The following is a 26,799-nucleotide window of genomic DNA, read 5'->3' on the forward strand; positions in this document are numbered from 1 at the left end:
ACATTGTTCATGGCACTCAAATCGTTGCTCCATAGTATTGTAAGAAAGTTAAACTCGCCTAAGAAAAACAGAAGCGAATTGGGAAACTTAATTACAAGGCTATTTAGGACATCATAAAGATCGTTACAAAAAAATATGAGGCAGCTGGAGGACGGTACAAAGCACAGAAAATCAATTCACGATTTGAAATAGACAAACTTATGCAAACAAATTCCAAAGACGATACGACTGGAACAGTCGAGGACGCGAACATGTGACCAACAGCAATAAGTACACCGCCTCCGGAACGGACATCACGATCTCAGCGGTATGCATTGTAACTATTTGCACGTTGAAATATTCCGGAGTCCTTTATCATAGCAGAGAGGCAGGTCTCAGTTATCGGAACTATATCAGCAGTGCAAGAGTCTATGGCTGATGATAACGTGGCACGTACGTTTGTGAAAAACGCTTCGTGCGTTTGTAAAGAGCAGCGATACATAATTTCAGTCTCTCTTAACGGTTATCAGATATGATGAACTTGAAGTTGCGTTACCACTGCCCCCCCCCCCCCCCCCACCGCGTGCGCCTTAGCAACAGGCTCTATTTCGCGCAATGAGTCAGTACGTTTTATTATTCATAATGAGTTGGAATAAAAGCCTTCGTTGGAATAATAATAATAATAATAAACGTGAAAGCCAGCTCAGTCTGTTCTCGAGCGAAAAGCAGGGACTGATGATGTCATCGTAAACAAACACCGAGACATAATACGTAGAAGCTAGTGCACTTCCTTATTAACACAAATTAAGCGCTAGGTGATTATGATCTCCTCTTTTTCTTTTGCTACGCGTTTTTAAGAAAAAGGTTAGCACCTCATGATTTGATTCGTCAACACACAGCATGATTCGATTCCCAGCACTCTCTCCTACATCCGAACCAGGAAGCAAACTAGCCGTGCTTACAGGACGAGAAAAATCCGTCGGATGTCACAGCGAGTAGCGCGAGAAACAAGGGGAAACGAGGGGTTCGATTTTAAAGCGAAGCTCTTTTGCCTCTTCCCCGGTGTTTGGCCTTCGTCGTCATTTACTCGCCGGAGCTCCTTGTGGATAGATGGAGACAACTTGCGGCGCGCTGCTGTCTAGCGTTGTAGGCAAGGCTCCGGAACAGACCTGCCCCTCCCTGTGACACAAGGGGTAGGAAGGAAACCTCAAAGGATCTGACAACCAATTTTTATGGCACACGATTATACATATATATATATATATATATATATATATATATATATATATATATATATATATATATATATATATATATATATATATATATATATATATATATATATATATATAAAGAAAGCAACGCGGAAAACGCCTTGGAGAATTCTTAACCGGGACTTCTCATCTTTTTATCCGATGGTGGCACTATAAATAGCGGCCATTTTATTTCTATCGGCGCCTTACAACGCATTCTGGCCCGTTGTAAGTCCCTCTAAATGTATTCAACTACGTGGTGTCGTACTTCTCCGTGTCCCCCGTACACCTCCAATCGACGTTACTCCTTCGACAAGCATCACACATAGCCTTCGTCTTCGGGACGCCGACAGTTAACAGCTACTAGCGGGGCTGGGCTCACGTCATGCGCTAGTGCTGCTACCTCACCAACTCCAACAACCTTCGCCTGATCTGAATTCCAAAAATGTGTTGGATTGCGTGTTCTTTTATTAATTAGAACGTTTAGAATTAGAAGATATGCGTTTTTCCACATATCTGACAATGAAACGATGGAGAGCAACTGATAAATTACGTTTGTTTTTGTTTCGTTTTGTTTGTTTGTTTTTTAATTGAACTGTGGAAGCACTATCGAAGTCGGATGAGAATGGCAACGAAAAGGCAGCTCACAGCCGGTGGAATCTACGGCGCCCGCAATGCGCGTGCCATGCTCTGCCATCGACCTACAGCAGCGGCCATAGCCACAGCGGAAGCATTTTGCTTCGGTAAATGCCAGAATACCAGAAACGCCACATTATACGGTACGTTTAATTTGGCACATGCGCGTATGACACAACTCTAGTTTCATTTGGTTGTACTCTATTTTGTTTTTCTTGCCCAGCGCGAGCTTATCCGGAACAATCATCGCGCGAATCGCGTGGTTTCGTGCCTGCCTGCCGGTACCGGGAAGCGCTATTTCCCCGGCTCCGAGGTTAATGCAGGACGATTAATAATAAACACAGCCAGTCGCTCAGCGGTGGCCGTCGCGAACCGTTCCCCGAGCCCGGTGCGCTTTCCTGCCCCGCTGGTCAATCGACGGCGAGGGAAGAGGAGGACGCGAGAGAGATAAGCGCGACGGCGCAAAAAGCAGCGAGATTAAGTGGCCCGGCCATGGCGGCCAGGGCACACATGGCGCGCCCCGGGAACGACGAAAGGTGAATCGGGTCCCAGACAGGAGCCGCCGCCTAATCCTCGGCGGCGACTCCTGGCGGAAGACGACGTTCCTTCCTTATTTCCCTCGGGAGAGAAGGCAGTCGGCGTCCGGCCGGCTCTCCCGGTGAGGCGGTCTCGCGAAGCAGCGGTGGCCGTGGATCTCCCCGAGGGAACGTCCGCTCGGCCAGCATTTGCGGTGAGCGCGCGCTACAGCCTCCGTGAGGGCTGACATCGGCTGGACGGAACGAGGCAAACAGGACTCGGTTGCGAAAGCGTCGCTGTCAGGCGAGGCTAACCTTGCGTTAAGCAGCGCGAGGGAAAGCACAAGAGAGTCGCCAACGCTTTGAGCATGTTTTTCCTTTGCTATTTATTCGTTTTTTTTATTATTAATACTATATATGTGTGTGTGAGAGAGAGTTCGGCATCATGTATGATGCCGGCTGCTCCTTCTCGCTTATTCAAACAGCACATATCAAAGTTGGGCCGGGTCAGAAAAGCAATATCAAATAATAATAAAATAAAATGTATGCATAACAGCTAGATGGTGCTCTCGCACTGTTCAGAAAAAGTTCGCGCAAGCACAGTGCAGCTCACAACGAAGACAATAGCACAGCAAGTAACAGTTTTTAAGAACAGAAGTAAAATCAACCGAACCTTGTCAATATGCTTTTTAAGGAAACATAGAAAATGAACGCATGATCTGGGAAAAGTAACATCCGATAACACTTGCGTCAGCACTACTGAAAGCATTATTTGACTATGAATAGGACGCCAATAAGAATTGAAAACGCACTCTACAATGCTCCCTATCACTTCCTGAAAACTTCTTGTCGAGCGGTCGTATACCCGTGAACCACACTAAATGAAGCTTGCGATTTCCATCTGGCACTCGAGTCTGATCTTCGACAATGCCGGCCAATTTTCCCGCGCTAGCAGCCCTTGCGCTGCTTCGACGCAGTCTTAGTGTCGCCCATTCTTCCTTTTGTTCCTTTTCTTCATCGACTTCCTGTTCCGTTCTTCCTGTTTCTTCATCGACTTTCATTCCTATTAATTTATCATTTCATCAATTCAGTTGTTAAGTACAAGTAATTTCCCTGATAGTGTCTGTTTATAGGCTTCTTACGATACGATTAATAAAAATCGGGCCCCTGGGTTAACCCACTTTCTTCTCATAACGAGCGTCTTGAATCCGGCAACATTGATGCCTTCAGCTAGCACATGTGGATTTATCGACCAGTTGCCGTCACCCAAAAAGATCGCGTACTCGTGACGCCTGCGGCAGAAAAGGTGTTCTCCATCCACCGCCAAATTTGGTGAGTGGTGGCGCTGGCTAACACTCCCACGGTTACCTCTAGTAGTAAAACATAAATACCCAAGAAAGTGGATGGAAAAAAGGCGTCGCGGTAGCTCAACTGGTCAGAGATTCGCACGTGTAATGCGAAGACATGAGATCGTTCCACACCTGCGGCAAGTTGTTTTTTATCTGCTTTCATTGCTATTAATTTATCGTTTCTTTATTTGAATTATTAAGTACAAGTAATTTTCTCTATGTTGGCCTCAGTGTCTGTTTGTTGGCTTCTCATGATACGATTAATAGAGATCGGGCCCTTCGGTTAGCCCCCTTTCTTCTCATTTATATGTGTGTGTGTGCACATACATACATACATACATACATACATACATACATACATACATACATACATACATACATACATACATACATACATACATACATACATACATACATACATACATACATACATACATACATACGGAAACCGAAAGGCTTAATTTTTATTCGCCAGATTACAAGGAGCTAACAAACAACGACACGAAGGACGGCATACCAGAAAACATAATTCTGTTACGCGGAAACACAAACACGAACCCCTTTTCCGGCATTTCTGTCATTCACAGAGCAGCTGTGGCCACCGAGATTTGAGCGCGCCCATACGCGCAAATCTCAGATGCCATAAAGCGGCGCCCCGGTTCCTTGCAAACACCGCTAGATGGGGTTCGCCTCCGCGGCATCGCGGCCCACGCGAGCGGCCGCGTTTCCCACTAAACATTACGGTTACATAAGCTGCAGTTGTTGGGACGCATGGGAAGCAGTCAGGGTTCTTGGATTGATATCGCGTTCCACTCTTAAAGGCGACAGCTAATGGTCCTCTCAAGTTTTTTACCGGGAAACGCTTTCGGCGAACGCTATGCGAGAAGGCGAGCTTTCTGTTTTTTTTTACAGCGAACTGTTTATGACTAGGGTTCAGCGCATTTTTGTTCTGCGTGTGAAAAAAAAAATGGCTGTGGCTTAGCTAAGGTTAAGCCCAGGATGCGAAGCATACTAGCCTTTATTTTAGTTGTTGAACCACTGTTTAGCCTGGTGAACTGCTGTTGCTTGGCTATATTTGGTTCGGCTAGACGAAGAAACAACTCATGCGTTACTCTGCTTCGCCTTCAAGAGTGGAACGCGACAGCGTTCCCGTCGACCCGCCAAGGGGTGTAAGACAATGGGCTACGGCGCAGCGACTACGCGCCCCGCATTGGACGCGGTGAGCGTCGAGCAACGCAGCGTTCGGCGCGGCAACGAAATGTGCGCCTGAACAAGCGACGCACGCCTGAGCCTTAGAAACAGCTCGTTTCTAAGGCAACACCGCATTCACTAGAGGCGCTTTTGTACCGCTTTGAAGCATTGTACTCGTGGCTTAGTGGTAGCGTCTCCGTCTCACACTCCGGAGACCCTGGTTCGATTCTGACCCAGCCCATCTTGCAAGAGTTGAGCCAAAAGCCACCTAGAAACAGTCTCTGTAGCACGCCGCAACCTTCGCTTCTCATTCCAACGAGCAACTCTGTCTCCAGGAGGCATCTCACCTCGTGAGTGTCCAGCAGAGGCAAGCGCAGCTGCTTATATACTGCCGCGACGCCGCGAGCGACGGCGCGAGTTGGAGCCCCGTTTCTCCTCTGTCGTGACGTCACGGTGTCACGTGGTATTGAAGGCGACACCGCCGCGCCTGAGGAGCTGGGTTGAGCTCTCGTAATATGCTTCGCATAAAAGCGTGGGCCGATCGCGGAGATCATGCAATACCGGGCCGACCCACGGCGGAGGTGAACCAAGCTTTAAGCACTTCGTCAACTTGCAAAAATAAGTCTATTATCCTGGGTCCAAATTGAACCCGCATCAAATATTAAGCTGACGTCGGGCATGTCTATGTTCCCACTGCCCTTGACATCAATGAAAAAGGCTGGATTCTTGCTCAAATGATCTGCAGAGCGTCGGCGTCGGCGCGTCTCTCGTTCGTCCCTCGTGTTTCTCTGGTTCGGCTGGCCTCCGGCTCTTCTCTCTCGCCTCGCTCGAACCCCCGTGTCCACCCGAGGGTCTCCTCTTACAGTCCCAGGAACCATGCCAGGGCATCGATGCGATGAGTCTTTCCTCGTGTTTACTCAAGGGTCTCTTGCGGGGAGCAAAGTACCATGCGGGGCGTCTCGTGATCTACGGGACTGAGGCGGTGGAGCACGCTGCCTGACAGGTCGGCGTAAAATGCGTGACGGCTAAGTTGTGAGAGAGCGCGCCGCTCACACGGCCTACCCAAAATTTGCGGCTGTCCTCAGGCGCACGCGTTCGTCGATGTCAATCCCTCGGTGTCCAAGGCGCCCTCTGTCATGTTTGTTCAGAGATCAACTTGCGTGTTCGGCGACCCATTCTCTTCCTTCTTGCGTTTGAGTCAGTAGAGAGTTTTAGCCCAGCGGGTTTACGGCCAGCGGAGCGGAGTGGGCGAGCGGAGACGCGACTGCGCATGCGCACCACGCTGAAGCGGCCAGCGGTTTTACGGAGCAGCGTTTACGCCCGCTGGAAAGCACTCCCCAGCGGAGGGTATACGCAGCGCGCGAGCGTGCGTAAGGGCGCGCGGGCGTGTATGGGAAATGCAAGACGGCAGCCGCGAACATGAACGCCGGCAGTTCTGCATCGAAGACGGCGACTGCCGCGCTGACCCGTACATTAGTACTCAGTACATTATTAACAAATAATGCACTGAGAACATGTAATATATCTTTATTCAACATTTCTTGCATAATAAAAGCAAGCGTAATTCAATTTCATTTCTCAGTAACTCCTATTCGAACCACTAGGTGGGGCAGCAGAGCGCCCCGCTCTTTACCCCGCTCGAGCGGGTGATCCGCTGGGCTAAAATTCTTTTTTCGCGAGCCGCTCCGCTGGCGCAACGGTGGAGACCGCTCCGCTCCGCTGGCCGTAAACCCGCTGGGCTAAAACTCTCTAATATCGCTGCGAGTCCGGTTTGTGATGCGTCGACGTGTACTTGCGTTGGGCAGTCTGAACAGAAGTCTGCCTGTAGCGGAGGATTCTTAAGCGCTCTCTTGATATCGTTCGTGATTTCCTGGTGTGCTCCCGTCCAGATGAATGGCACATCCTTCCAGACCAGTTGACGCAGTGGGTGTGTGAGTTTCGAATACTCTAGTATGAACTTGCGGCAATGGTTAGCAAATTGCAGAAACGAATGCAACTTCTTCGCGCTTCTCTCACGCTCAAACTTGTTCACCGCTGCGACTCTCGCCTCGTTTAGGGTTCGACCGTCTGCGGAGATAACGTAGCCCAGAAATGAGACTCCGTCTCGGACAAGCTGACGCTTCCTGATGTCCATCTTCAAACCGTTTACGACGGCCCCACTCAACGCCTCGTCGAGTAATGACAGCGCTTCAAGGACCGTAGCTGCTCCCTTCCCGACGTCGTCCATGTAAGTGGATGTTCCCTTTAAGCCATCAAACGTGTTGCGCATTATTTGCTTCATGGTCTGCGGAGCCTTGCAAAATCCAAAGGCCATTCGTAGGTACTCGCATTTTCCGTCTGGCGTCACGAACGCGGTCTTGTGAATGTCGCCAGGTTCCACTCGCACCGTGAGAAAGGCCGTGAGAAGGCCGTCACGTCCAAGACAGTGAAGCACTTTGAACCGTCCCTCATGATGTCGTCAATTACATCTTCCATGATTGGCATCGGGTAAGGCGGGTTGATGGTTTTCTCGTTCAATTTTCTGTAGTCTTGGACCATTCGTCTGGGCGTGGTGGGGTGGTGTGGTTGATCCACTACAATGGTAGGCACGCTATACTGGCTCTGGATCGGTCGGATGATCCTTTTAGCTAGGTAGTCATTGACCTGTTCTCTCATAAACTGGCGGTCCGCGGGGCAGGATCTTTATGGCCTTGACGCGACGGGAATATCGTCCCTGCGATCGACGGTGTGCTCAGCGTGAGCGCAGAGCCCCAGCGCGTCTTTCCTCGTGGTGAACGCCTTATGGTGACGATGAAGAATTGAGCGCAGCTCATCTCGTTCGTCAGCGTTTACGTCGCGGGACATTTCAGATACTGCCTCTTCAGTCTGATTAGTGTAATCTTCGTCAGGACCAGGGTCCTTTGTGTTCAGCTGTACGAAGCCGATATCACTCGCCGGTAGTTCGTCTAGGACCCTGCGATGCGCACTGTGTGCGCTTGGTGCGTGACCCGATGGCTCACTCACCGATGGCTGAACGGGGACAAGGGTGACGTCGTTATAGTGGGTGGAACATGACGTCAACATCCGCAGCGCGGCGCCAGTCCGAACCAAGAATCACGTCCATGGCACCTGGCAAGGGCGCGATCACTACCTCCTCGAACCGCACGGTGGATGTTCCGACGGTCGCACTCAGAGTCGCCAATTTCGCCGGTCTGATGCTCCGGTCGAGCACTTCTATCGTTTCTGGAGAGGTCCAAGGTCGGGGATGAACCTCAGGGCCCACGCAGCTCTCGCCGAGGACGGAGACGTTGGAGCCGTTGTCTATGCAGACTCTGACCGGTCGGCCCTCAACAAAGCCATTCACGGTGGGTAGGGTGCCGCCCGTCGATTTCAGGAAGCAGTTGGCTTGCCTGGATGTTGTGCCGGCGTTGCCTGCGTCATATCTGGCTTCTCGGCGTCGTTCCGCGTGGATTGTGGCCTCCGTCTTGGGTCTGGTGCACTCCCTCGACAAATGTCCCATATTGCCGCAGTTTAAGCAGGCTCGTGCTCGCGCAGCTCGAACTGGTTTTTGGTGTTCGCGCCGCATTGACTGATCGCTCGGCTCGGGGCGTCCGTCGTCAGCTGCCGCTCTGTTCTCGTAGCTGCTCCTCATTTGGTTTCGTTGGCTCTGTTGCCCAGCTTGAGGTTGTAGGAACTGCGCTGTTTGCCTCGTTATTGCTCTACGCCGCCTGGTGTCGAGCAGCGCTGCGCGGTCTATCAAATCAATGACGCTGCTGCAGGGCTGTGCAGCGAGAGGATTCGCCCAGATGTTGTCTTCGATCCCACTGAGTATCAGCGAAATTCTCTCTTCATTCGCAAGCGGGTTGGGAGACTTGTCCAGTAGAGCATTTTTAGAGTACATGACTTCACTGGTCTCCGAATTGCGCAGTTTTCGTGAATCTTGCAGGTCCAAGAACTCTTGCATTGTGAGCTCCCGGTCGAAACGAGAGGCAAGTGCTTCCTTCCAAAGGTCCCGCGTTTCACAAGCCATGCCGTAAAAGCTGTGCCAGTCCTTTGCGGCACCCTGCAGCCGGGTTGCCACCGTTGCGAGCACCAACGATGGGGACCAGTGGGCCAGTGCAGCAATGCGTTTCACCTGCGTGATCCACGTTTGGACATTTCGTTGTACATCGCCGTCGTGCTCGGGGATGGCGGACGCGGTATCGCTCGTAGACTGGATCAGCATGGGCGGAGCTGGCGAGGACGTTCTCGACAACGCTTCCGTCATCTGCAGCTGCGCGCGTGCGAACATGGCCACGATTTCAGTCATGCTTGGCGTACCCTCAGGAGCTGTGGCGGTGGTGTTCTCCGGCGAGGGCTGCGGAGGTGCGCCACGGTTGACTTCTGCAGGCCGTTGGTTCGCTGCCGTAGCGGGGGCTTGGATGCCGTCGAAAGGTTGGGAGCCCGTTCCGTCCCCAGCTTGCGCCTGCGTTGGCTTCGGTGCCCCCGTTGTGTTTTTTTTACTGGGATAGCAATTATATAGACAATCTAGGCGCATTCCTACTGCTGCCGCCGGCGTCGCCGTGAGGTTCCGTATAAAGTGCAAGGCCAACAATATTGGTACGGGGATGTTGGGAGTATAAGACTGTATTTACAATATCGCCGCCGCGCACCGTATGCTGTAAGTGCGAGTGAAAACTTGCGACGGTGAGCCGGTGATCGCAACCCAATCTCGGGTACGCAAGCGAGGAAAGCGGGGAGGAAGCGCGCCGTCTTCCGTCGAACGCAAGGCTCCGGGGGAGGGTAGGGAGGGGGTGGGCGCTCTACTCCGGGCGGCCGACTGCGCCCGCCCAGGCCGCTGCATCTTGAAAGCCGTCGGCAACGAGGTCGGAAGCCGCCCGTGCGCTTTTTCGCAGCTTAGTTCGCGTTGATGCCAGACGCAGCACGAAGGTCAGTTCGCTTGCCGCTGCTGCCGCGCTTCCTCACTCCAGCATTTTGACAGCGAGTTTCCGAAGTCATCTACTGAGATGTGCTCATGTTCGCTTGTGCGTGAATGACACCATGCTTGTTAATTTAGTAAGTATACCTACGTTTCAAAGTTTATACGGCAGATAAAAGCATTATTATTAGTTCGTATAGCTGTCCATTAATTTGGTATCGCAATCGACAGCCCGCCGTGGTTGCTCAGTGGCTATGGTGTTGGGCTGCTGAGCACGAGGTCGCGGGATCGAATCCCTGCCGCGGCGGCCTCATTTTATTGGGGGGCGAAATGCGAAAAACACCCGTGTACTTAGATTTAGGTGCACGTTAAAGAACCCCAGGTGGTCGAAATTTCCCGAGTCCTGCACTACGGTGTGCCTTATAATCAGTAAGTGGTTTTGGCACGTTAAACCCCATAATTTTTTAATCGCAATCGACGCTTCGGCTTTCCGGCGAAACTTCAACTTTCTTTTTTCTTTCGCCCGTTTGGTCAGCGCCGCCACTGCACCGTGAGCGCGGGCGTCTTTCATTGCCCGCAGCACTCTACGTTCGCTCTTTCATTCTTAGCTGTGCTCCTTCGCTCGGTTACGCCGAGGGACACCGCTGATGCCTGTTGCAGCAACGGGCGTCGGCGAGCTGCGCTCTAAAACAACTGCGAAGACGTGGGTTCCTATCCCACCTGCGGCCAGTTCATTGTCATCCACATTTATTCCCATTTGTTTATCATTTGTTTAATTCACTTAAGAACTACAAATAAGTTTCCCCTGTAATGTCCTTCATGTCACTATTTTGCTGCTTTATGATCTGATTATATATATATATATATATATATATATATATATATATATATATATATATATATATATATATATATATATATATATATGGGGCAGAAACCTGGAGGCTTATTACGAAAAGGGTTCTGCTTCAATTGAGGACGACGCAACGAGCTATGGAAAGAAGAATGATGGGTGTAACGTTAAGGGATAAGAAAAGGGCAGATTGCGTGAGGGAACAAACGCGAGTTCATGACATCTTAGTTGAAATCAAGAAAAAGAAATGGGGATGGGCAGGACATGTAATGAGGAGGGAAGCTAAGCGATGGTCATTACGGGTTACGGACTGGATTCCAAGTGAAGGGAAGCGTAGCAGGGGGCGGGAGAAAGTTAGGTGGGCCGATGAGATTATGAAGTTTGCAGGGACGACATGGCCACAATTAGTACGTGGCCGGGGTTGTTGGAGAAGTATGGGAGAGGCCTTGGCGCTGCAGTGGGCGTAACCAGGCTGATGACGATGATATATATACACACACACACACACACACACATATATATATATATATATATATATATATATATATATATATATATATATATATATATATGTGTGTGTGTGTGTGTGTGTGTGTGTGTGTACATACATACGTACGTACATACATACATAATTGCATCTACAGGCCCAATGCTTCGCCAAATGTAAACTTGTAGCGTTCAAACACGATAAATATGCCCAACGGAAACCGCAGCGTATTGCACACACTATACACAGAAAAGAACTCGTCCTGCACGAAGTGTTTCTCAAAGAATAGTTGATTTCACCCTTAAACCACGCGGTCCCGTTCCACTGCTGTATGATCAAATGGTAGCGACGACACCAGGTTGTGCATTCGCAAGCGACTACTGAGAGGTAAGCGGGCACTGACGTCTTCAAATGACCATTCTTCGCTGTGCGTCGACGCTGCTCCGCTTCGCATTTACAAATCATCCTCGCCGATAATTTCAATGCTCCTCGTCTTGGGTTGGGGTACCTTGTGTCCAGTGAGCCATGGACGTCTCATCCTCGACACTATCACCAAGGACAAGTCTGCTTAAGGACAAGTCTCCATGCCTACGCGATGCTGCACCCACCCACGCATGCCACCGTACTTACCTGACCTGGCTTGGTTAGGCCATGAGACAGTTAACTGGTTTCTAGAACCTGACGGCTGGGGTAGTGATCACCATCCCATTCTGCTCGGCCTAGCCCCTCAGGAAAGCTGCCGCCTCCGTCGCCAATCTAGGGTGATCGAATGACACACGTTTCCTGCTTCGCGAGCAAGGGACGCTCTCTGCCCTCTCTGAGACCCCATCTCAATGTTGCAAGTGGCGACCAACACAGCCACTTTCTCATTATTGGTCTAGGACTCTCATCCGGCACCAGATATACGGCTCCTGGAGCTCTGGGCACAGCGTCGCCAGGTTGGATTCATGTCAGCTGTCACCCGGAATCCGTGGAGGCTCAACTCCGCCACTGTCAGCTGCAGCCAGGCGCCACGTACGCCGCATCTCGTGTCAAGGCTGGTTGGCGTGCCTCCAGCCTCAGTCTGGAGAACAGCACTAACGATGGAAGGTGATAGACGCTCTCCTGGCTCAGGTTCCAGAGCGTACCTCGCGTCCGGGAAAGCCGCAGGTGTCCTTGCATTTGACATGCCGCAGGTATTATATCACGGCTACGATACGTGACCACTTGTGGTCTCCAACCCATTGACGTTTGCGCCTGATGCAGGGGCTGCTGCCACCAGCGGACGTTACCTTGGGACGCAGTCTCCGTTCACGGTGGCTGAATTTCTCGCTGCAACAGACCAAGCAAAATTGAAGACGGCTCCTGACGGTGTGACCTATGAGGCGTTTAAAAACCTAGTAGGAGCCACCTTGGAAGCTGTTCTCCGCTAATTAAATCCTGCATGGCTGTCAGGAGAAGTACCGGAGCTTTGGCTGCAAGCAGCTATGATCTCCATCCGAAATACTGGCACACCTCATGACAACATATCAAATTTTCGACCAATTTCTCTGACGTCTACTTTGTGGAAATTGTTGGAACGTATGGTGGCTGCCCGTCTCCAGTGGTGGCTAGACGTACATCAGTGGTATCATCCGTCGCAAGTTGTCACATGGTGCTGAGGACGGCCTAGATCACTTATCCTCTATGATTTTGATTGGTGGCCGATCGACCCGAGTCAGGTCCATTCTCGGCGTGGACGTGCACAAGGCATATGACCACATCAGCCACGCTGCCCTCGTTGAAGTGCTACGCTGGATTCGCTTACCCGCACACATATGCATACACCTTCCTAACATCTCGTGAATTTGCCATCCGCGTCCACAAACATCGTGTGCGATCTTTTCGGCCACATCGCGGTGTACCGCAAGTGTAAGTGCTAGCCCCCGTGCTTTTCAACATTAGCCTCCAACCCTAAGCATGGCGCTTGGGCGACATTCCTAAGACGCACGGACTCATTTATGGGGATGACATCACAGTCTTGTCCGTCCACTCGTCTGTCGAAATTCAAGCAACAAGTTTACAGCTCGCTCTTACAATTACATATCAATGGAGTTCTTTTGTAGGGCTCACGTCCTCGTCTCAAAAAACGTCTCTACTTCGTGTAACAAATGCACGCGGTCACCGTGCGTTTAACACCACCCCTATCGCCCTGTCTTTTTGTGCATAGCTGTCCTCGCATATTTTACCTTTGTCTCTCCCTTCTTTTTCTTTTTTTTTCATTTTGCCATATTGCCAGCACTAATACGTATATATCATGGACCTGTCTTTTTCTTAAAATATGCCCAAGGTTCCAACTCGCAAAAGCTCCCTCTTAATTTTATGGAACTGCACGTGTGTGTTGCTGAGTGTCCTCTTACTTATTGTATGCCTTTCATTACTCGCATGCGGAACTTCAAAAATGTTCGCGCCATATTTGACTGTTTCAGCTTTCGTTGGTGCCTGTTCGTGCATTTATTTGTCCTTTCCGTGAGACGTGAGAAAGGCGACAACTTCTCTCTTAAGTTTGTAAGAATGAAGAAAAAAAAACTTCCGTTATCAAAACATGGCAGGCTTTCTAGCGAAAAAAGCCCGCCGGCGTTTTCAATCAACCTTTTTCAATAAACTGCACAAAATTTCTCCTATGTTTTCGCACCATTCGCAAGTACTTCCTTCAGCGATCCGTCCCATGATTTCAAAGAGTTTCATGGTGTGCGATACTTGTTCCTCTCTTCGTTCCTTTTTTTTTTTTTTGAGTGTCTAACAGTATTTAACATAGCTTCATTATGCGCAGCTTCATTATGCACTGCCACAAAATTTGCCGTCGCTGGAGATTTCGTCATCCCTAAAAACAAGATTTGAGCATGACTGTCGTTCAGGGGTGAAAAATACATGCAGTAACTGCGAAGGCAATGACACGAACTTCCATCCGATGTGCACAACAGAATCTCGCAAAAATATATGTGCAGTGACAAAATAAACAAAAATGTGACGATAATTGTGATAACATTGCACTTTCACGTGCTATATGAAAGCACAAAACCTGTAGTGCGTATGATAATGTCTGTGGAGGCGCATTCAAATGACGGGTGTACGAGAAGAATCCTCACACACGGCAGAAGCTACAGGCGGCCATTACCCAGCACACTGCACGGATAACTCAAGCAAACCTTCACCGGATGTTCAAAAATATGCAGCATCGTGTGCAGCCTTGTCTTCAACCCGATGGTGGACATTTGTTAGCATCTCCTGTTGTGATCACTGCTCTGCCAAGGTTAAAACTTGAAATTTTAAGACCACAATTTTCAATGAGCAGTTACTTCCAGGCTGCCCTGTGTAACAAGCATGTCACGTGCTGCGGCATCTGCGCATGCGTCTCTACTGCGGTGCCCTTTTCTACGCGCGCGCATTCTTTGAATAAACGTTGTTCGTTTGGTCGCACTCCTGCTTGATACACCCTGTATTACGTCTGCAGACTTTTTCTGAAAATCTGCGGAAGTTTTGCGCGTTTCTCCCATGCTTTGAGATCGCTGCCTCGGCTTACCACAACACTGGCATCGGCCCGGTTTCACTTGATATGCGGATGCCTCGATGCGTGTAACTCACCTGTAAAGAGAAATAAGCGTAACTTAAGCACTGTATGGCGAGACAAAAAAATTACGAAGGGGAACGGTACGAACAGCAACATATGTACATAGTCAGAGAGTAACGCGGAAAAGAGGCTGTCATCCTGAAGGCAGAAATGCTAACCGTAACAGAAAATAGATGGCTTTCTCCCGTGCACATGGGTAGAGGGAGGAGTGGGGGTGTACATGAGGGCGAGTTAAAAAAGGAGTAAATAGAGAGAGAGACACACAGAGAGAGAAACAGAGATCACATACATGCGAGCATAGTCGGGCAAGATCGCCGCACACGATCACAGCCCAGAATCACACGCAGCGCAATGCAAGGGGCGAGCTCCACTACTGGAAGAGCTCGCACCGCCGTCGGCGTGACGAGGTGTGAGGGATGACGTGGACACAGCGGGCGCGTCGGCTGCTTCGGAAGCGCCGAAGCGAGCTGAAGACGAAAGTTTAATGTCCCACCTGGGCTGCGGTTCTGATTAACCGGGGAGATTTTTTTTTTTCGTTTTGGGTGTCTGCTTGACAACACTTGGAAGCACTGTAGTCCGTAGTGGCTGCCTTTGAAGGCGTCGAACACGATAGGCTACTACTGCTCGGTGCCACCATGCTGGACGTACGCAAAGGATCCCGGTGTTAGCCTTCACGCGTACCCGCAGGGCAAGAGGCTGCGTGAAGCTTGGGTAGCGAAACTTAGAACTGGAAAGCAGCCATCGGCTGCAACTCGGCTGTGCAGCAGGCACTTCCGCGCGGAAGACTTCTGATACGGCGTCGGGGCTGTGATGTACAGCGATTAGCAGAAAGCGCGTGCTACCCGGCTAATGTCATGAAGCTCTTATCTGTAAACTTGTTCGTACTGGCAAATTCACTGGAATAGAAAGGGAACGGTAAGAAGCACATTAAGATAGGGCATGGCATATGCTCATGTTTGTTTTAGAGCCAAACAATGAATGCACTGTATTAAGATAAAAAAAAGCAACAGGAAATTGCTCGCTGAGAAGACCGATAAGCAAGCCATGCGATACATTTTCGGAAATAATAATATTGAAACGTCCAAGAATTCAGAAGAAAGAGAAAGAAAGGTTGAATCGTCGCGACGGCACATCACAAGTAGCCGTAGGCGTCGAAGTCCCTAGATATAACAAAATAATTTTTGAGCAGCTCTGATTGATTCCACGCAACAATAGTTGCTTGTGTGCGGTCGAATGTTCATATGCAGCGGCCTAGAGCTCACAGCATGGTGCGAAAGATTGTGCACGGACATGTATGCAGACGCGCAGTCGGTCGCTGCGAACTCGTGTGATCGCTGCATTGAGGATTCATTCTGTTACGCTCCATTTGACTACGCAGACAGCCCACTATAGGAACGCATTTCACATAGTTTGTTCTGAGTTATTGCCTACCTTTCACGCAAGGGTTCGGGGACTCCATCGTGGCGACCGCGCGCAGTGGGCGTTCACTGTAGGTGTTGGATAAAAGATAGCCTCTGTAAACCGTTCTGTACATTCTCTTTGCCCAACATAATTATTTTGACGGTGAATAATTTTTGTCGTTTCGAGAGTACTTACAGAAATGTCCAGGAGGGCCCCCGCGCGGTATTTTTATTGAGCGCCGACAGCCAAACCTACATGTCGAGCGAGCCTCGTTATCCCTCATTCTACGCAAGCGAGCCGCTTCCGACGGATGGCGACTCCGTAAGTCCTCGCCGCCAATACGTTAATACAGATTAAAACCACATGCGCCTATCTGTCGTACTTAAAATTGTGGAAGTGCCTCATTCCCCTTCTGGTGCGACGCCTTTGAGCTCGGCATTCCAAAATAATTTATTTTCATAATGATTTCTGATAAACCCGAACAAGCGCAGTATCTAACACTCACCTATGTACACTGTACACTGTAAACTCATTCGCACCAATAAAGGCGCTTTCTGTGTACAACGCCCACCATTTCACCCTTTCCGGGCGTGAGAGTGTGACTTACAGACCGATATGCACACTTAAAGACATTTAAGTGTGGAAATTGGTTCACAATACATCAAGCAATTGCCACGCAGAACGCGTTCAAGAGTCCCCTTGCGACCACGGTCATGACAAGTGGTGTTGTCGGTCATTCTAATACGAAGCGCAAGAAGGTGATCACTTGAACAACACAAAAGCAAATACCAGTTTTCCAGTATAGCGGGATGCGCTACAACAAATAAATGATAATGGCTTTCAAGTATCAACATACAGCCGCAGATAGAATGCCCAGTTGTTCCAACCGAAGCAAAAAGAAATAAGCACTCACACAAAGTGATTATACAAGAAACGACTAAGATATACGCTTAGTAAGGAAAGATGTCGTGCGCGCACCTCTTCTCCATCGCAGGCAAAAATTAAGCTAACCGACAACGAAGGCAGCATTCCTCGTACTCGACAATAAACCAACCCTGCTGGTGATTGCATATTTTCATTTCTTCATGTGCATTATAACCGGACACACCACTCGCTTAAGTTTCATGCCAATAGCAGAATGCGAATATCACTGCTAGATTTCGAAGATCGAGCGCTCCCTACACCTCATGTATGCATTCAAGCGTCCACCGAATATGCTCTAGACAATAATCCAAAGTGCGGCTGCAACTAGATGTATACGCAGAGCATGCCGTTGAGTTTCAGGCAGGCCGCATAGGCGACAGCGTGATGAATACAGAACATCCCATCGTGCTAAAGAGAACTAGAAAACAATTGTTTGCGAGTCTCCTCATATTTGGTGCAACACGTCCCACCATGCGTCACAACATGAAATCGCCTAACTCCAGCCGCAAGCGACGTTTTATCTATGACGATTATAACAATAATCATCATCAGCCGACGTCCAGTGCAGGATAAAGGTCTATCTGAGCTATTTCCTATGGCTGGTGTCCAAATTCCCGCACCAGCGACGATTGCCTCTGAATCACCGAAGCAGATCTCGAAGGCTATACTTTTACGGGCTGCATGCGCCGGAAGTGAATGCCCAGCCAGAAACACGTCATGTGCGCCATGTTTTAGACGGCTCCTATTACATCTATCATGCTTGAACTACCGATAGGCTGCGCCTGCAAATTTTCTAATCTCACCCCTCTGTATCGCCGGCCGTCCTCGATTGCATCTCCTTACACCAGAAACTATTATGTTGTTATAATAGATGCTTGATCATATGCTCCATTCATTACGGTGTCAGCCCAATTCTACGTCTTCCTCTTAATCTCAGCGGCAATGTCATTTGCATCCGTGTGCTCTCTAATCGATGCTTCCTGTGCGCCCTAAGAACTGCTTCTTAGCCGGGCTGTTTCAGTTTGAGTTTCAGTTTATTATTCTCCAAATACAATGAATTCGTAAGAGACAATATACAGACGCGGGTCCTTTGGTCAAATGTATATTCGCTGCTAAAACAGCACACATAAATCAGTGCACGCCTCGCGTCGTCGTAAATGCTTGCTAACTTTCTTTCTGTGTGCTTTTCGAGCAGCAATATGTATTTCCTCCTGCCTTCCAGTTTTTAGCGTTAAACGTATATTTTCTGTAATATAACTCCTAACATATTGTATTTTTTACAAGGTGTTCTGTGTCCGCCTAGTCACTTAGCTGCCGTTGACCTGCTGCTATGCAGCTTTTATCCTGCCATCCTAACATCACATGAACATCAGTGCACTTATGGGGTAAATAAAGTTCTTATGTCTAATTGGTAGCAACCCACGTCGGCTTATGTGAAAATCCTCACATTCCACAGTGCTCCAGATTGTAATCACTCCTAAGGTGATAACGTACAGTATATTTCTTTCTACCAATAACTATTTCGACTTCACGGCTAGGTCCCAACTAATGGATTATGTTTACCCTGCCTTCAGCATAATCCGTTTCCACCACTGTTTAGGGAAAAGAAAAACGACACTTTGAGCTATCTACACGTAAACATTCCCGGACAAAAATTTTCTCGCCAGGCTCAGCACACTTGTACATGTTCGTCCGTCATTAATTTTCTTCGTCGCATAGACATATCGCGCGAGCTGCTACTCTGTTTTTCGCTGTTCCTGCAAGTGATCTTTTCTTGCAGTTCCGACATTGTAATCAGCCGACAGCCATGATATCTAACCTGATGCGTACTGTAAAGCGCTGACAGTATACGATCAGTGTTTTCTTTCGGAGAAGGCACTTGCCAGAGAGAGAGAGAAGCAGGTGAAAGACAATGACGTTAACCATGCCTTGCAATGAGAAACAGAGTACGAAAGGCACAAAAAAAGGAAGGGGAAGAAAATAAACACCGATGATTGCGATACTCCCTAATGCGAATATTGAGCAGCTCTTCAGGTGTTTTGAATTCGCGATATATTGTGGCAAATAATTTCATTCTGAACGGCAGGCTCCCCTCGGCGGCGGCGCTGAGTCTCTGCTCGGACAGCTGGTTTAGCGGCAGCGGCAGAGGAATCACTTCATCGGTTGCGTCACTCATCGGTGGACGTGCTCACCGCATGTCTGGTCGCCGCCGTAGAGCCCGTCTCGTGCGGCACGCCGCTTTCCTCCTGACCCTTTCGCCATACTTTCCTCCTCCGCTTTCCTCCTCATGCTTCCACAACACCCTCCTTCTCCGCTTTCCTCATCGTGCTATCTTCGGTATCACCGTCTTTTATCCCCAGCTGCGCTCGGCGTTCGCTCTTTCATCCTTCGCTGTGATCGTTCGCTCGGTTACGCCGAGGCTCGACACCGACGCGAAACGCAGGAACGGGTGCCTAATAGCTGCTGTCTAAAAATGCATGATGAACATATGGCAGTCAAACAGTTTCTCATGTGTTACCCGCCGTGGTTGCTCAGTGGCTATGGTGTTAGGCTACTGAGCACAAGGTCGCGGGATCGAATCCCGGCCACGGCGGCCGCATTCCGATGGGGGCGAAATGCGAACACATCCGTGTACTTAGATTTAGTTGCACGTTAAACAACCCCAGGTGGTCGAAATTTCCGGAGTCCTCCACTACGGCGTGCCTCATAATCAGAAAGGGGTTTTGGCACGTAAAACCCCATAATCTATCTTTCTCATGTCGGCAAGTAGTCGCACGAAGTGTCAGATACAGACATACATCACAAAGTGCAATGCGGTAAATTGAAGTATACCCTAAATCATGTTTCACATAAGAGCAATTTGGTCCGAAAGCGGCGTGGCGGCCGTCACTTGAGCTGCAAAACCTGATTTTTGAGCAGCGTGCGAAGCATTTAGAAAAATTGACTAGCGGCGGAGGACGATGACGAAGTGTCTTTTGATACAGCGCTGTTCTTTCTAGCTACGGGTTGTTTCTGTGAAAACACAAGTTCATCCGCTGGTCCTCTCTCCCTGCTCGGTCGTGATGGAAGTGGACGACCCCGCACGTCTGCCGGTGATGGCGGCGTCAGCGGCGGCCGCCTTCAGGAAGCGGATCGGTCAGCAGAGCGACACCGACAGCGAGGACACCCATGTCTACGCTCTCAGCAGTGAGGACACTTCCGATGACGACTTCCAGCTTGCGCAGAGCCGCAGAGCGAAGAGACGGAACACCGGGACGTCCTCATCGTCAAGCACGCAAACAGTAAGACACACGCAGCGGCTGGACGCCAATAGCATCATATTTGCGCCCCTGCTTCCCACCGTCAACATGAAGCTACTCAACAGGCAATCTGTGTCGATGTGACTGGAAGCCCTGGTGCCAAATGAAATATCAGACATTCGAGTCAAGACCCGAAAAAATCTACTGGCGGTTGATGTCCACCATGCGGCTGCTTTGACCACTCTACGCAGCGTAACGGACCTCGACGGCATTCAGATGCGCTCTTACATCCCTCTGGTATCTGGCGTAGTCACCGGCGTTATCTACGACGTAGACGTCGCCATCCTTAATAACGATTTGCCGATTCTTATCAAGCCAGCCAATGCTGAGATCATCGTTGATGTTAAGCGGCTAGGCAGTTCACGCTGCGTGAAAATAGCATTCAAGGGTACATATATACCCTCGCATGTTAAGGTGGAACACTTCAGACATGCAGTGCGGCCTTTCATTGCAAAACCTCTTCAGTGCCGCGAATGCATAAAACTGGGACACGTTAGCAGCGTCTGCGAAAACCAGGCAGCATGCCCCCGCTGCGGAGAGCCCCACGCTGCAGATAAATGTGGCGCGACTGTAATGAAGTGTTCAAACTGCGGAGGATTACATGAAGCTTCATCGAAGAAATTCCCACATATTAAGAAGGAAAAGCCATCTTGAAAGAGATGGCGAGAGATCATTCATCTCATCGTGAAGCCGCCGATAAAATCAGGAAGCGACGTTCACGTCGCCGGCGCTTCTTAAGGAAGGCTCCTCAAGGAAGTCGCATGCCACTTCCTACAACTACACCTCCTCCTCCACCGCCCAGGCCAGATAATGTGGAAAAGACCGCGAAGAGCAAGTCCACTGAGAAGACCACATCTGCCGAATTTTGGCCGGCTCTACCGAAACGACAACATTCACCAACAGAATCACAGCAAACTTTCGCTGGACAACGCCCGTCGTCTACTGTCGGCGATTTGTGCGACCAAGACAGGCAGGTGGCTGATACGCTGCAATCGCTAACTAATACGATGCGCATTATACTGAACAAGCTGCAAACACCAGCAGCTCGAAGCGCTCTGCAAATACTGGATGCACTAAATCCAGTGCTTGCTAGCATCGTTTAAGCATCATCGCTCGACCAATAGTCCCCTTCCGCACTGAACTTAAATGTGCGTAGATCTTTCAGTGGAATGCCAGGGGTCTGAGGACCCGTATATCAGACTTTCGCCAATTCATTTTTACAAATCGCTTCACCATACTGATCATTTGCGAACCAAATACATCAACTCCACTCAGACTGTCCGTCTTTCTTTCGTCTCGTCCACATGCGGTGCGAGCACGAAAATGATCATCTACATCCGCACGGACTTAACATATGTCGCTAACGCGGTAGAGCCTCATGACGACAACCAATATGTCTGCCTAAATGTCCAAAAGAAGAATGTGTCATTTACACTAATTGGAGCCTGCATATCCCCAGCAGGTCACTTTGACGGCGAATGACTTAAGAAAATATTACTAATGAACAATGGCCCCTGGGTTATCACAGGTGAATTCAACGCGCATCACCAGCTATGGGGAAGCACTAAAATTGACTCCAAAAGCAGGAGTCTTGCTTCCTTTGCTGCCGACCATGATTTGTGACCATGTGTGAATGACGGCAGCCCTACATTTCTGCAAGGCACGACCTGCTTGGACTTAACTCTGGTGTCACGGCGCTTTGCCTCGAGCATCCAATGGTTTACGGGCATAGAAACACATGGAAGTGATGATATTCCAACATACATAAAGATTAGAGGAGTTGAGCAACGCTCCTCCACTGTCTTGCGTAGAGTTGATTGGTCAAAGTTTAAGAAGGATATGGATGATACATGTCGGGAAGGCCTTTCACAGGCTATCAAAGAAGCAATCGCAGAGGCAATAAAAACATCCATCTGCTCGCTTACAAGGTCAGCAAAGCGAACAGACTTGGGCATGGAACTGGAGAGGCTGCGTGCGGCACGCCGACAGGCGGAGGGGAGGTATCGGCGCACGAAGTCCGTCTTGGATCTGAAGGCTTCGCGACGCATACAAAAGAAAGTCCAGCGTCGCATGGATAAATTGGAAGATAAGCGATGGAAAAGTTTTTGTCAGTCACTTGATCCCCGAAAATCGATCTCGCGCATATGGAGAACGGTTAGGGGTCTTCGCTCATTTCCGCATCAAAGGAAGCCCTTCGCTGCTATGGCCCTCTACTAACTCCGCTCGGAACTTCAAGTGGCTGAAAAGTGCTGTGCACGGGTTGCTGGGTCCATGGCCATCATTACTGACGCAGCATTGAATGACATCTCTGAGGCACGTGTACCGGAAATGAGCGTGCTATTTTCACTCGAAGAGCTTGATGCTGCGTTGGTGACCTGCAGATGTTCTTCGTCACCAGGACCTGATGGCATCACGTATGCTGCCCTATGCCACCTTGGAAATGACGCACGTGATGAGCTGCTCAACTACTACAATGAGTCTTGGCAGAACGGCGTCGTTCCTAAACAATGGAAATCGAGCCGCTTGATCCCCATTCTGAAACCTGGAAAGTCTCCGCTTGAGCTCTCGTCATATCGTCCGATTGCGCTTTCGAGCTGCGTCGGCAAAGTGATGGAAATAATGATTCTTGCTCACTTGGAATGGTACCTAGAACGATTCAACACCTATCCGGACGCCATGACAGGCTTTCGTCGAGGTCGCACGTCCATCGACAACGTCACTGACAACGTGACATGGCTCCAAAATCAAAAAAGCCTCAAGCGCCTATCTGCGGTACTTTTTCTGGATATTTTTTTTTAATGCGAGGATAAATGCCTCAGGGCATACAAGGGTATGGGATGGGGGTGAACAAGGATGATTAAATGAATGAAAATATATTTGCTGACCTAATGAAGTCCAAGAGGGATCGATAATGCGGTCCCTGCGTCCAAGCATTGTAATGGCTCAGATTATGCGGCGAGAGTCCCGCTGCTGCGAGGTGCCGGAGCCTCGTCGGTTTCAGAGCAGGGCAAACCCACAGCAGGTGGTGGATGTCGGCTTCAACGTTTGGCGACTTGCAGAGTGGGCACTCAGGACGAGGATATAGCGGGCGAAAGTGCGGCCACTTCCCAGTCACGGCAGGAGTGAGGGCAACCCCGACCCGGATCCTCCGAAGCGCAACCTCCTCTGCACGGGTAAGACCGCGGGGAAGGTTTACCGCACACGGAGGTATGAGAGCACGTGTGCGGCGCCGGAGGTGCTCCTTTCTTGTTAAAAGGAGGGTGGCATCATCTAGGTGAAAGAGGTGAGGCGGTGACGATGGAGAGGTCGTTAGACGGGTCGCGGAATCCGCACGGCTTTGGAAGCTTAGAAGGTCGCGTGGGATCCACTCGACAGATATTGACTGCGGGATGCGTGCCGCCAGAAGATGGATCTGTTGGCATATGTCAGGGCTGCGACTGACGCGTCGCAGAAGCCGCGTCGCCTGGAGAGCATCAGTGCGGATGACGATGCGGGCCGTGGGGACCAAGGGAAAGGCGGCCACAGAGCACAATGCTTCTCGGACAGCAAGGAGCTCAGCACAAAAGGAGGAAGGAGGTTCTTGGACTTGAAACCGGGTCGTCTTATTAAGGGCAGGTGCGCATGGGCAATAAATTGCAGTGGTTGTTTCACAGTCCTTAATGCTTGCATCAACGTAAAGGACGATGGAGCCAAGCGGCAGGTGGGCATCTTGATCTACAATTCGGTCACGAAGCGATGCCGCCGCGTGAGTTGATGTCGGGCGATGTATATCAGTTGGCTTGTTGTCACTCAGCTGTACAAAACTCCAGGGAGGAAGAACTGGCGATGGTGGTGGTTGAAGCGAGTTCGAGAAAGCGTAAGCCCTGAGAGCACTCGTTGCGTGTGAAAGGCTGGCCTTAAGGCTGCGAGCATCACGCCGCTGCTGCACCAGCTCATCTAGTGTGTTGAGCTGCGCATTTTCTTGGAGAGCCACGATCGGGGTGATGCGGGGAAGGCAAGTGATGACCATCATTGCCTCGCGATTAACAGCCTCAAGGCGATCCCATTGTGCCCTCGTCAAATGCTGGAATTGGGCTTGATAAATAAGGCGTGGTTGCACTACCGCCTTTACCAATTGTCGCGCAACATATGAGCTGGCGCCGCCCATTTTAGGAGCAATGCGCCTAATCAGACCCAACGTTTGTATTGCCTGCTTTTTAGCGCTGGAGAGCCAAGCAGTTCCGGTTCCCGACTCGTGTACCGTCAGACCCAGAATTTTTATAGTTGAACATTGTTGAACAGGGGTTCCGGATAGATGAAGACGAATGGGTGTTGCAGAGAGTTTACGCCGGCCCCAGCGATTGGCGACTGACATGTAAGCAGATTTGCTGACGGAAAGCCTAAGGCCGACCGAAGAAGCGTAAGTCGCCGTGATATCTAAAGCTGATTGAAGGGCAGCGGCTTGAGTCAGCAGGTCGTGATGAGTGCTCCATACCGTGATGTCATCAGCGTACAACAAGAACTTTATGTCGGGTACATCGTGTAAGCGCCATGCAAGCGGGATGACAGCAATATTGAATAATGTGGGTGATAATACAGATCCCTGGGGTACGCCACGAAGAGGGACAAATGAGCCGACGGCGTCACCACTGAGGCGAATTGCAAAATGTCGGTCTTCAAGGAAAGATTTGACAAAATTCCGTACTCTGGGGGGAAAATGCAGCATGTCAATTGAAGCCAAGATGGCAGCATGACTGATGTTATCATACGCCTTTTCGACGTCCATAGCGAGGACAGTACGGACACTGTGGCTACGAGTTGACGATAAAACCGAGGATGCCAAGACAGCCAGCCCATCTTCAGTACCTATGGATGGACGGAAGCCAATTTGAGCAGGGTGGTAGAAACCGTGGTGCTCTAGCCACCAAGACATTCGTGTGGCAAGCATTTTCTCAGCAAGCTTGCACAACGTTGACGTTAGGGAAATGGGTCGGAAGTTGCCAAGGTCAGTCGGCGGCTTGCTTGGTTTCGGAATCGGGATCACAATAGCTGACTTCCAGCCTGGAGGGACAACGCCTTCTAGCCATACCTTGTTAATGGTGTCGAGGAGTTGAGGCAGCACAGCGGAGCTCAGGTTCTTGTAGGCCTCATAAGTAATAGAGTCTGGACCTGGTGCTGTCTTGCGACTGGTACCATCTATCGCTGCAAGCAACTCAGGCATGGTGAAAGAGCTTGAAATCCCCTCGGAGTCTGCCGTAGATGGTAACCTGTCGATATGTGTCGGAATGCCTGCCAAGGAAGCACCATTGGCTGTCTGAGGCAACACGTCGTACTGCGGGAAGAACCTCCGGGCTGCTTCTCTGGCGAAATCATCCGGCGACAAGCCAGCAGCGAAGCAGGCTGTGGCTGCCGCGTCTGGACGGCTACCACCGTGTTCCATGGCGCGGAAGGTTCGCCAGAGAGAAGCGTTCGATGTCTTGGATGAAAACCGCTCACACCACGTATGCCAGTGCCTCCGCGAGAGGTCGCGTTCATATCTGCGGGCCTTAGCAGTAAGGAAATTCAGTCTTATACGTGCTTGTGCAGAAGTGGGGTCTCGGAATGCTGCCAGCTCAGCTTGTCTGCGAGCAGCCCACAAGTTGAGCAGGCCGATATCCGGTGCCGGTCGATTGACGTCTACCCAGCTGATGGTTGTGGCTTCATTGAGCGCGCTTTGTATGCGGTCAACAAGTAGTGATGACGAGTCCACAGAGGTGTCTTGGAGAACGGCGCGAAATTTGTCCCAATTGACCACAGAACACTTGCGGCGCAATCGGCGGGCCTGCGACGGATGAAGGCCGATGATGATAGGGTGGTGGTCACTACCCCAGCAGTCGGGCTCCAGGTGCCAAGTAGGAGTGCCGGGACCCGACCACCACGTAAGATCCGGTGCGTATGTTGTACGTCGAGCTTGAGGCACAGCTCGCGTTGCTGAATCGGGATGGTTCAGTAGTACAAACAACGCATCCGCGAAGGCGTCCCGCACACGCCTACCTCGAGGGCTAGAAGTAGGGTACCCCCAATCTGGGTGAGGGGCGTTGAAATCACCACCAACTAAAATAGGACACGCTGGGTATTGGCGACGGACATTCACTAACCAGCCCAGATTAATTCTTGAAGCAGAGCCACCGGCTGGTCTTACGTAGTATGACACTACCACAACAGTTGACTTGGGTAACTCCACAGCTACTGCCACTACCTCCTGATATGAGTTACACCAGTTTTCAAGAGAAAGGCAGACCTGAGGATAGCGCGTATCAACATACACTGCCGCCTTTCCTGGAGGGGCAGCTGTGTGCACGCGACGGTCACTCATCGAAGGAGACACGTATCCACTGAAGCCCGGAATGGCAGGCAAGGCGTTGGTCTCCTGTAGTAACAGGGCCCACACCTGCAGCTTGTTCATAC

At 50.2% G+C, this 26,799-nt stretch overlaps 1 protein-coding gene and 1 non-coding gene across 2 annotated transcripts in view; both read right to left on the minus strand.

Annotated features, from left to right (window-relative positions):
• LOC135899458 (muscle calcium channel subunit alpha-1-like) overlaps positions 1 to 26,799 on the minus strand; it is a 934,514-nt gene that overhangs the window by 591,605 nt on the left and 316,110 nt on the right. The window lies entirely within an intron of this gene.
• LOC135899497 (U2 spliceosomal RNA) lies at positions 5,451 to 5,633 on the minus strand. The gene has a single exon (XR_010563631.1). It is a non-coding gene; the product is annotated as a U2 spliceosomal RNA (small nuclear RNA).

The sequence above is a fragment of the Dermacentor albipictus genome, chromosome 6, assembly GCF_038994185.2.
Source record: "Dermacentor albipictus isolate Rhodes 1998 colony chromosome 6, USDA_Dalb.pri_finalv2, whole genome shotgun sequence".
In the NCBI taxonomy this organism is placed as follows: Eukaryota; Metazoa; Arthropoda; class Arachnida; order Ixodida; family Ixodidae; genus Dermacentor; species Dermacentor albipictus.